Genomic DNA, 10,453 nt, shown 5'->3' with positions numbered 1-10,453 from the left:
GTAGCCCTGTACTCGTTTTCTTTGGTCAACCAGTCCCATTGCACTTGTGCTCCGTCGGTGAACTGTTGGACATGGGGTCTCTTTGCGGGCCTTTCGGGCTCATGTTGAACTCGGGATTTTTTACCATACCAAGCAGTATAACTAGGCTCCACCTCACCTCTGGATAGATCTCGTACTTGAGTATTAGGCCCTAAGAATCTGCACTGATGCCAAATCCGACGCACTTTTTCTTCTAGGAAGGCAGCTTTTGGCTCTAACTCAATGACCTACTGAGTCAAATCTTCATCGTGTGGGATGGTCTGGTATCGTCCTAACTGACGTAGGACTCTTTACGGAGCGTAAGGTTGGATACTCCGAAGACCCATCAACAGCAAAAAACACACCTCAGCCGACATATAGATTACTTCACTAATCGAGAGCCACCCGATCGTCCATTCGATCTTGTTTGCAGTCAGAGATCTCAAATGAGCGTGCCATGCTTCTGTACCATCCGGGAACTCATAACCCTCTACCCATTTTTCATGTTTTTCGATGCATTCAAGGCCATTCATACCACAATTCAAGTATCCGGGACGGTGGCAAAGGTGTTCCTCCATCCATAGTTGTAACAGCATATTGCACCCTTCAAAGAACTTTCCTCCTTCTCGACAATGGGTCAGAGCTCAGTAAATTTCCGCCAAGATCTGCGGCACTATAGTCCCATTTGCCTTTTTCATCATAAAGTCAGTTATCCCTACAAGTCCCAACTCTATGTTCCCGTCTTTTCTAGGGCAAACCAAAATACCCAGGAACGCCAGTATGAAAGCTAATCCTCTCCGAGATTCCCACTTGTCTTGATTTCCCGGGTGAGTAAGACCTGTATCTGGCGTTTCGAAGCCATGGGGATTCCCATAACGTCGATATAGAAAGTAGAAAGTACAAAATCCTTTGGCCAAATTTCCGTCTCGGATGTCACGATTGATGCTTAACAAGTCCAAAAATATATGAGGGGTTACTGTTCTCGGTGCCATCGGGTATTGACTTCTAAGAATCCCTTTGAAATCGGCATAGCCTGCTATCTCTTCCAGTGTAGGAATTTACTCGAAATCAACAAAGTGAAATAATTATGTGTTGGGTCCCGAAATGGTATCAAGGCCTCAATCACGTTTTTTTTGGCTTAACCTTCAAAAGCCCGATAAGACCACCCAACGCTTATGTCACAACCTTTCTGTTATCTTCCCTCAAATCATGCCACCACATATGTAGCTCCAAAAGGATCTCTTCACGGACTGAGAAAGGTTCATTTTGAATTGTGTTCATCCTGCACATTTATTAAGGTGATTTTAATTAAAAGGAAACTATGACTCATTTTGACTCAAGAAAAATGACCATTTTTCAAAATCTTCACAAAATATCCGGCCTTGCCAATACGGCCTTTCAGCACTTCGAAAACGAAGATTTTAAGGCTGTGTCGGGTAACCAGCCAAAACCTTTAAAAGTGACTAAAGGTGGTTGTTCTTGCAAAAACAAGCATTCTGGCGCCCTTTTAGGGACATTTAGCTATTTCTGAAAAGAATGATATCACCCTAATTATTTTCAAGTTAAAGTAAAAATTTTGTTCTTTTGGGCTATTTTTGCAAAACGGAAGTTGGACCCAATGGGGGTTGCCTACGTATCTCACGCCCTATGAGAATCAAACTGGCATAGTTCGGGCAAATAAAATAAAACCAACTATTTTTCAAAACAAAACCTTTTCCTTTTTTTTTCTCAAAAAATTCGGTAGAGTTTCAGTACCATTTGGACATTGGTTTTTCCAAAATAGGTGATTTAACTCACTTAACCCTCATATTGCTATTCTCTTTTTTCCAACTTTCTCCCATTATTCAAAAGCCGGTCAACATGCAAATCCAAATCAAATAAATGCACAGGTAGCAAGTAAGATGCATCAGGATGGTCTTTTCATTTTTGGTGCTCCTGTCCTAAACAGACCCAACCCCTGTGTTGAGTCTCCAAAGTCAAATGCACGTGATGCAAGCAAACGTTCCTACTAGGGATCTGGCATAAGGTCTTGTTATACTGGCTTACCCGAGCAGACAACTCGAGCCGGGGGGCAGCATACCAGGAATACAGAAGCTTCACCGGCTTTGCAACTTGTCTAAATCTCGTTCTAAAATTTGGGATATGACTCTAACAGAAGAGAAGTCACACGAAGTGCACACTCCTTCATGATTTAGAAGACTTAGAGAGAAGAAGGGTTTCGTAGCAGTTTATATACAGTTCACAGAATATCAAAGCGGTAAAAGCAACACTTAGCACATTAAGCCCAAACATGTAACAAAATCAGATAATTAATAAAGCCAACTATAACAATTCATCTAAGCTCGAATTCTGAACCCTGAACCAGAGATTCTGGGTTCGTTCCCCAGCGGAGTCGCCAGAACTGTCACACCTCCTTTTTTACCTACACCTCCCGGAAGGGTTTAAAGGAGTTTTTCCAATTTAAGTGACAATCGAAAAGGGATTTTCTTTTAAAGATTCAGATTCGCCACTTGGGAGATTTATGGTGTCCCAAGTCACCGATTGAATCCCGAATCGAGGAAAATATTGACACTATTTAACAGTCCGCGAACCAGAAATCTGGGTAAGGAATTTTGTTAACCCGGGAGAAGGTGTTAGGCATTCTCAGGCTCCGCGGTTCTAGCACGGTCACTCAACTGTTATATCCGGCTTAATTACCTGATTTTAAACAATTATGAACCTATATGAAAATTTTAACCTTTAGCCGCTCTTATTAAAGAAGATTGAACGTCGTTTAAAACACGTCTTTGGATCGCGCCACATGAAATGCACCCGCAATCCTAAACATATTTTATTCAATGTTTAAGATTTGATTTGGGTCACATGAAATGCACATCCAAGTTTAGGAGGGTAATATTATTAAAATACGTGCCTAAAGCAACTACGTGTTTTACTTTGCGAGGGCCAGGGAAATTTGCTAAATGGCGCGCCTCGAATTTTAAGTATTTTAAGGAAAAATAATTAAACGAGGGCCAAGCATTTGAGATTTTTATTTGGCTTGGCATGCCTCAATTTATTTTAAAGGATGTCCTAAATAAAATTCATAGAGTCACGAACTTTTAGCGTTTATTACGGTTTAATTCTTATTCTAACTAAGGGGTTAAATAATTAACACTAACCATAACTAAAGTTCTAATTAATTAGCTGAAGGGCCATCAATCATATGGGCAAATGAACTAGTTAATTTTAAGAAAAGATCTACAACTGAGAATCAAATTGGGCTAGACATGATCCCAACAGCCTACTGTGGCTAAAGGAAAGCCCAGTCCATTTCTATTCACACGGATTCGTGGACCAACATCATGGGATGGCCCAAAACGTTGAGAGCCAAATCTGAAGCGACTTGAGTTTGAATCACAATTCATACGTACCATATGTGAAATCAAAATATTGACACGAGCCCTTGAGAGAATGAATGCAAACAGACCACTGAACTCCCAGTTTTTGATTTTCTAAAGTCAGTGCGATTCACAGTAGTTTTTAACACTCAAGAACCCAGGTGGAAATCGATACCAAACTAGCACGTTATTGCAATTGTTAAACCAAGGCCCAAATCACTATGCATAAACTAACTTGAATCATGTGATATACAGAACCAATTTCTAACCAAACTAAAAAATATTGATGCATGCTCAAGCTTAAAATAAAAGATCCATGCTCAAATTTAAATTCATGTTGAGCATATACTAATGCAGTAATGGATGATTATTCAATTCTAAGAACCCATACAGCTGGAAACAGTACCAAGCACTCAACATGATCTTTCATGCACATTTAAAACCCTATAATGAACTATTAAACCAATAGTACTGCAACAATCCAGATTCAGAGAGGACAAAACGAAATACAAAGGAACTAAACTAAGCTAACAATTTTGAAAGTGCAGAATAATTGAATAGACTATTGCATTAATTCAAATCTCTATTCACATGAATCAGTCTTCATATTTATCCATTTTTCATACATTTGAAAGTGAGATGAGTACTTGAAATTGAAGGAAACAAGTAAACAATGAAAGATCAGCAGTTGGTATTTCAGCAGAAATTGACAGCAACAATAGAACAGCCCAGATTCAGTAATGAAACCACAGAATCAGTTCCAAATCCAATGGAACAGTAAATTCCCAGCTCAAACCCAAAAAAATGCAATTCAACCAAGCTGAAACCAGTCTCCAACACCTGCTCAACTCGATAAATACCAAGATCTACCCTCACTAACTAAACCTAAAGCCATTCAAAGCCCGGGCCAAGAATGAAACAAAAAAAATGATTCGGAGATGAAAATTTTCAAAGTATAGAGCTCAATTTCAATAGAACAGTAGCATCTTTTTTTGTATATTTTTTTTTCAAAATATCTCCCTTGAGAGTCAATTTAGGATGCCTTTATAGGCATGGTATTAGGGCAACTATAAAATGTTCAGATATTTCCATTTAATCCTTTTAAAATTTTGCACTTTGCTGATTAGTCCTTTATTTTCTGACTTGGTTACCAAGCTAACACATTATGCAGCTTCCGGGAAGTTTCCTAATAGTTGCTAAAAGATTCCCCACCTTAAACGCCCCAAACTACCCCCCAAAATGCCCTGTATTAGCCAAATAAACCCAAACAGGTATGGGTCAAAAATGACTATGGGTTGAATTCGTTCAAAAATAAACCAAACCATGACTGAAATCTAAAGGGACGACCCTAAACCTAAATCGAAACCCAATTTACTAAAGAGGGAAAACCAGAATCAAATAAAGAATGCAATAAAACGACTGAAATTAACAAATAGATGCTAACTTAACTAAACAGACTATACAACCAAAAAAGTTTAAACTAACATGCATATCAAACAACCTTTAAGAAGCTAGAAATGAGGCAGAATCAAAGAAAAGAAAAGAATGGAAGACAGACAGAACAAATGAAAGCAATCAATGAGGAAAAATAACGAAGAAACAGGAAATACCCGACATATTTTGGCCAACAAGAAACGGGGCTCGAGTCTTCAAAAGAACCTTCCAATTTTCCGGTCCAATTCGATATTAATCATGTGCTCTTATCAAGAACACATGAATAAAGTCGAAATGGACCCAAATTTTCAACGGGATTTTGATTTGGAAGAATTTAGGATTTTAGGGTTCCGCCTTTGATCTAAAATTCGAACAAATCCAGGGGGATTCGAGGAGAATGGGTCAGGGATTTGGGATAAGGGGTTCACTGCAATCAAGGGGTGTTAATTTGGGGGTGATTGGTGGTGGCGCCGCTACCCTAAAGCGGTGGAGAAATGGGGCGGCTTCTAGGGTTCTTGGGGAGTCTCTGATGGGGGGTGAGAGAGGCGAGTGAAAGAGGGGGGGTTAGAGTTCGGACAATTATATACGTGAAGAACCCCAGTTCCTGGCCGTTAGATTAAAGATCATAGACGGCTGAGATTTATTTCAGCCTAAACGGCACCGTTTGGTTGGGGTATGGGACGGACCGGGTTGGGGCCAATCTGAGCCGGATCTGAGGGGAAAAAATCTTGGGCCTGGGATTTTTAAAAACAAGAACTGGCCCAATTTTGGGTCCTTACAAATGAGACTCAATTTTTGATTTTCTTTTCTTTTTCTTTTCAAATTAAAACTCAAAATCTAAATTAATTCTTAATAAAATTATCCTACCAACTTAAATTAATTAACTCTAAATGACAATTACCACAAATAATTAAATATCAAATTAAAAGAAAAACTACCAAAATTCGAAACTCAAAATTAAAAACAAAAAATGAGTTATTTTTTTTGATTTTCCATTTTGTAAAACACTAATTTACTAATTAATCTACAAAATGTGTAAAATTAAATCCTAAATGCAGATGCAATGTATATTTTTGTATTTTTCAATAATTAAAATGCACAGACAAAATGCAAAAAATTAACAGAAAAGGCCACAAAATTCCACCAAATTGCAAACACCGACAGAAGTTATTTTATTTTATTTTTTGAATTTCTGGGAGTAATTCATATAGGGCAAAAATCACGTGCTCACAATTATTGCCCTTAGAGTGCCAAATCGGGTAAATATGTTCTTTTCCAAAAAACCAATTACCCCATTTGCATCATTTGTAGGGAGCGATGTAGCCTCCGCCCATTTGGACACATAGTCCACAGTGATGAGTATGTACTTGTTACCATATGAGCTGACGAAAGGCCCATGAAATCGATTCCCCATATATCAAACACTTCTACCTCCTGAATTGGGTTCATAGGAATCTCATGTCGGCGGGAAATATTCCCGGTTCGTTGGCATTCATCAAACCCTTTATCCATAAATGTGCATCTTTGAACAATATTGTCCAGTAGAAGCCCGACTCCAAGAATTTCGTAGTTGTCCTTACTCCCCCGAAATGCCCATCATATGGTGCGACAATCACGAAAGAACTTTTTTTTTGGATAGAAGAAAGGTCATAAGGAACAATAGCGCTCACCAGGTAGTTTGCAATATCTCCATACCATGACGCTTCCTCAAGACTTGTGGCTAATATATGTTCATCTGGGAAAGCTTCCAGGATATCTTCTACCTCAACCTTCTTCTCAGCTCCTTCTAGCCTAGACAAGTGATCATCTACTTGGTTCTTCGTTCCCTTTCGATCACGGATTTCCAAATCAAATTCTTGCAGCAGTAGCACCCATCGAATCAGGCGCGATTTTAACTCCTTCTTCTCAATTAAGTACCTGATACCAGCATGGTCAGTATAAACAATTACCTTCGAGCCTATCAGGTATGACCTGAATTTGTCAAATGCGAATACCACTGTCAGCATCTCCTTCTCGGTCACTGTGTAATTTAACTGGGCACCACTCAGAGTTCTACTTGCGTAGTATATTGGATGCATGACTTTGCCTTTTTGCTGCCCAAGAATTGCTCCCACAGCATAGTTACTCGCATCACACATCAGCTCAAATGGTTGCTCCCAGTCAGGAGAAACTAAGATAGGTGTTGTTACCAGCCTCTTCTTCAATACTCTTCTCAAGTTCATAAGGCAATCATCGAATGAGTTCCACACCACTGAAAAGTCATCCATGAACACCTCCATTATTTCATCTACCATATCCATGAAGATGGCCATCATGCACCTTTGGAATGTATCAGGTGTGTTGCATAGGCCAAATAGCATTCTCCAAAAATCATAGATTACATAAGAGCAAGTGAACGATGTTTTCTCTCTGTCCTTCGAGGAAATAGAGATCTGATTATACCCCGAGTACACATCCAGAAAGCAAAAATGGGACCTCCCTACCAATATATCCAGCATCTGATCAATGAATGTCAGTGGAAAATAGTTTTTCCAGGTAGCCAAGTTCAACTTCCTGCAATCCATACAGATTCGCCAACATGTGACTGTTCGTGTAGAGATCAATTCGCTCTTCTCATTTTTCACTACCATCATACCTCCCTTTTTTGGCACATACTAAACTGGGCTAACTCAGTTGCTGTCAGAGATGGGGAATATGATTCCCGCATCTAACCACTTAATCACTTCTTTCATGTTGGGGTTCAGCCTTCTTTGATGTTCTCTAGAAGGTTTGTGCCCATCTTCCAGTAAAATCTTATGCATACAGAAGGCCGGGATGATAACCTTAATGTCTGCAATGGTCCAACCAATTGCAGTCCTACACTTTATTAGTACTTGCAAAAGTTGTTCTGCCTGTACATCTAACAAACTAGATGAGATAATAATAGGTAAAGTTGAGTTAGGTCCTAAGAAGGAATACGTGAGATGAGGTGGTAGTGGCTTCAGTTCCAACTTTGGTGGCTCTTCTATCAATGGCTCAGCTGGAGGAGTTTTTCTTTCCTCTAAGTGCAAAGGCTCAAATTCGAGCTCCCTTCTCCAAAAACCTTGGCCTTCAAGAGCAAGTACCCACTCCGCCAAGTCTTCTCCATTGGCTTCATCTAAGTTCATGAGCAGGCTGCTAGAGGGTCTTTAGTGTTCAATGTCTCGTCTTCCTCCTCAGAAATTACATCCACGACATCTATTAGAGAGCAATTAGCAAATTCACTTGGTCTCCGCATAGATTTCTGCACATTGAATGTTATATCTTCATTATTTAATCTCATTTTGAGCTCTCTAGTTTCACTGTCAATTAGAGCTCTCCCAGTGGCCAAGAATGGTCTTCCCAAAATTATGAAAATTTCATCGTCAACCCGACAGTCAAGAATGACAAAATCTGTCGGGAACACAAACTTCCCAACTTGTACTAATACATCATCAAGAATACTAGAGGGCCTCTTCACTGTCTGGTCAAACATGGACGTGGGTCTAGCTCTTCCAATGCCCAACCTTTTGTAGAAGCCAGTGGTATCAAGTTTATGCTTGCCCCCCAAGTCATACAGTGCCTTAGCAAACACATAGTTTCCTATTGTGCATGGGATTGTGAAACTCCCAGGGTCATATAGCTTCTCAACTATGGGTATCGTCACAATAGCACTACATGTCTAAGTTAGTGTAATGGTGGCCAAGTCTTGAAAGTCGAACTTATGAGACATCAAGTCCTTCATCATTTTTTGTATAACAAGGCATTTACTTTAAGGCATCAATCAATGAAATATTTACCTGAATTTGCTTCAACATCTCCAAGAATTTCTCGTACTGCTCATTTTCTGATACTTGGCCAATCTCTATGGGAATGGTGCTGGAGGTCGCTTCTTCCCTGTGATTTGATTTTTTTTCTTGTCCAGACACTCCTTTTACTGTCGTTTCTTGTGCTACCTCAGTCTCCCTTACAACCTCTTTTTATTTGCTGGTGTTCTCTTGTGCATTTTATATCATCACCTCAGTTAACCCTGTTGAAATCATCTATCTCAATGGGTATTGACACCAGTGTTTTAGTAGGTCGGCTTTCACGAGCCATTTCTTGCTCTTGATCTAGGTCTCTACCATTTCGTAGACTCACTACCATAAGCTATTCGGGCCCTGCTCCTTTGGATTGATTTGTGTGTCTGCAGGTAACGTCCATTGGGGACGATTATTTAAAGCCATCAAAATTTGTCCTAATTGAATCGAAATATTCTTTATCGTTGATTCATGTGAGTATACTCTTTCAGTTATTTTTCCAGTGGACCCAATCAATTGTTGCATCATCCCCTTAAGTTCAGCAAACCCATCATTGTGTCTCACAATCTGTTGTTGTTGAGGTTGTTGATAAGCTTGTTGCTGATTTTGCTGGTTGTAACCATGTTGCCTTTGGTAAGGCACCACTTGACCATGTGGTCGCATAGCCCCAGGATTGTTGTTGTTGTTGTACTGCTGCTGAGCTGGTCTATATTGATGATTCTGCTGACCTCAATTCTGACCACCTTGCCTCTGTCCCTCATAGTTGGCCACATAGTTCATATTTTCCTAATATTGCTGGTTATCACCTTCCGTACTCCACGGGCAAACATATGGTTGGTTAATGCATGATGTACATAAGCCCCCATTAGTTGCATCAACTATGTGTACCTGCTGCTTCTAACCTGATTCATCAATCTTTTTGGTGAGGATACTCACTTATGTCACTAGAGTGGCCATATTTTCAGCTATGGAGTTAGTTGGGTCTAAAGCCACTGAGTGAACTACATGAGTGATTAGAGAGTCTCTTGTCATCCATCCTGAGTTTTGGGACATCTTGTCAAGTAGGATCTTGCTTTCTCTGATTGTTTTGCTCAAAAATCTCCACCTGCTGAAGCATCAACATTGGCTTTCAAGCTATCTACCAATACCATGTAAAACCTCTGCCTCAACATCTGCTCTGAAATTGCATGATGTGGACACTTAACCAGTAGACCCTTGAACCTCTCCCACGTTTCTTGTAATGGCTCTATTGGTTTCTGTCCCAAACTCAATATCTCATCAATTTGTTGAGCAATCTTATTAGGTGGGTAGAATTTGTTCACAAATTGCTTGACTAATTCCTCCCAAGTAGTGATGGAGTTTATGTGCAGTGAATTAAGCCAAGTTTGAGCCACTCCCGTCACTGAGAATAGAAACAACAATGGCCTTATTACTTCCGGTGTCACATTATGTTGCATTTGCGTGGCACATATCGACAGGAAATTCTTCAGATGCTGCTGAGGATCTTCAACATATGACCCTGAGAACAGTCCCTTGTTCTGCAACAAATGTAGCATGTTATTTGTGATTTGAAATGATTTCGCTTGTATCTGAGAGACTGCAATTACGGTTGCCAGATTCTCGGTGGTGGGTTGTGCCCAGTCATACAATGCTGCTTCTGGCACAAGAGGCACCACACCCTGATTGTTCGGGTCATTCGCATTGTTTGTGTTGTTTGGATTTTCTATTCCGTCATCCATGTCTAGTTCGATTTGTTCTGTTGCTATTTGCCTTTCTTGTTTGCACGATTCAGTGCCTTGAAAACTTTCTCAGGATCTGATAATGCTT

General features: G+C 39.9%; 1 non-coding gene across 1 annotated transcript; it reads left to right on the top strand.

The window, feature by feature from the left end:
- The first annotated feature begins 9,808 nt into the window (after positions 1–9,808).
- On the top strand, positions 9,809–9,914 carry LOC138890955 (small nucleolar RNA R71). The gene has a single exon (XR_011407317.1). It is a non-coding gene; the product is annotated as a small nucleolar RNA R71 (small nucleolar RNA).
- Positions 9,915–10,453: the final 539 nt, after the last annotated feature.

This window comes from Nicotiana sylvestris, chromosome 4 (assembly GCF_000393655.2).
Source record: "Nicotiana sylvestris chromosome 4, ASM39365v2, whole genome shotgun sequence".
NCBI lineage: Eukaryota > Viridiplantae > Streptophyta > Magnoliopsida > Solanales > Solanaceae > Nicotiana > Nicotiana sylvestris.
This window is presented reverse-complemented; position numbering and strand designations above follow the sequence as displayed.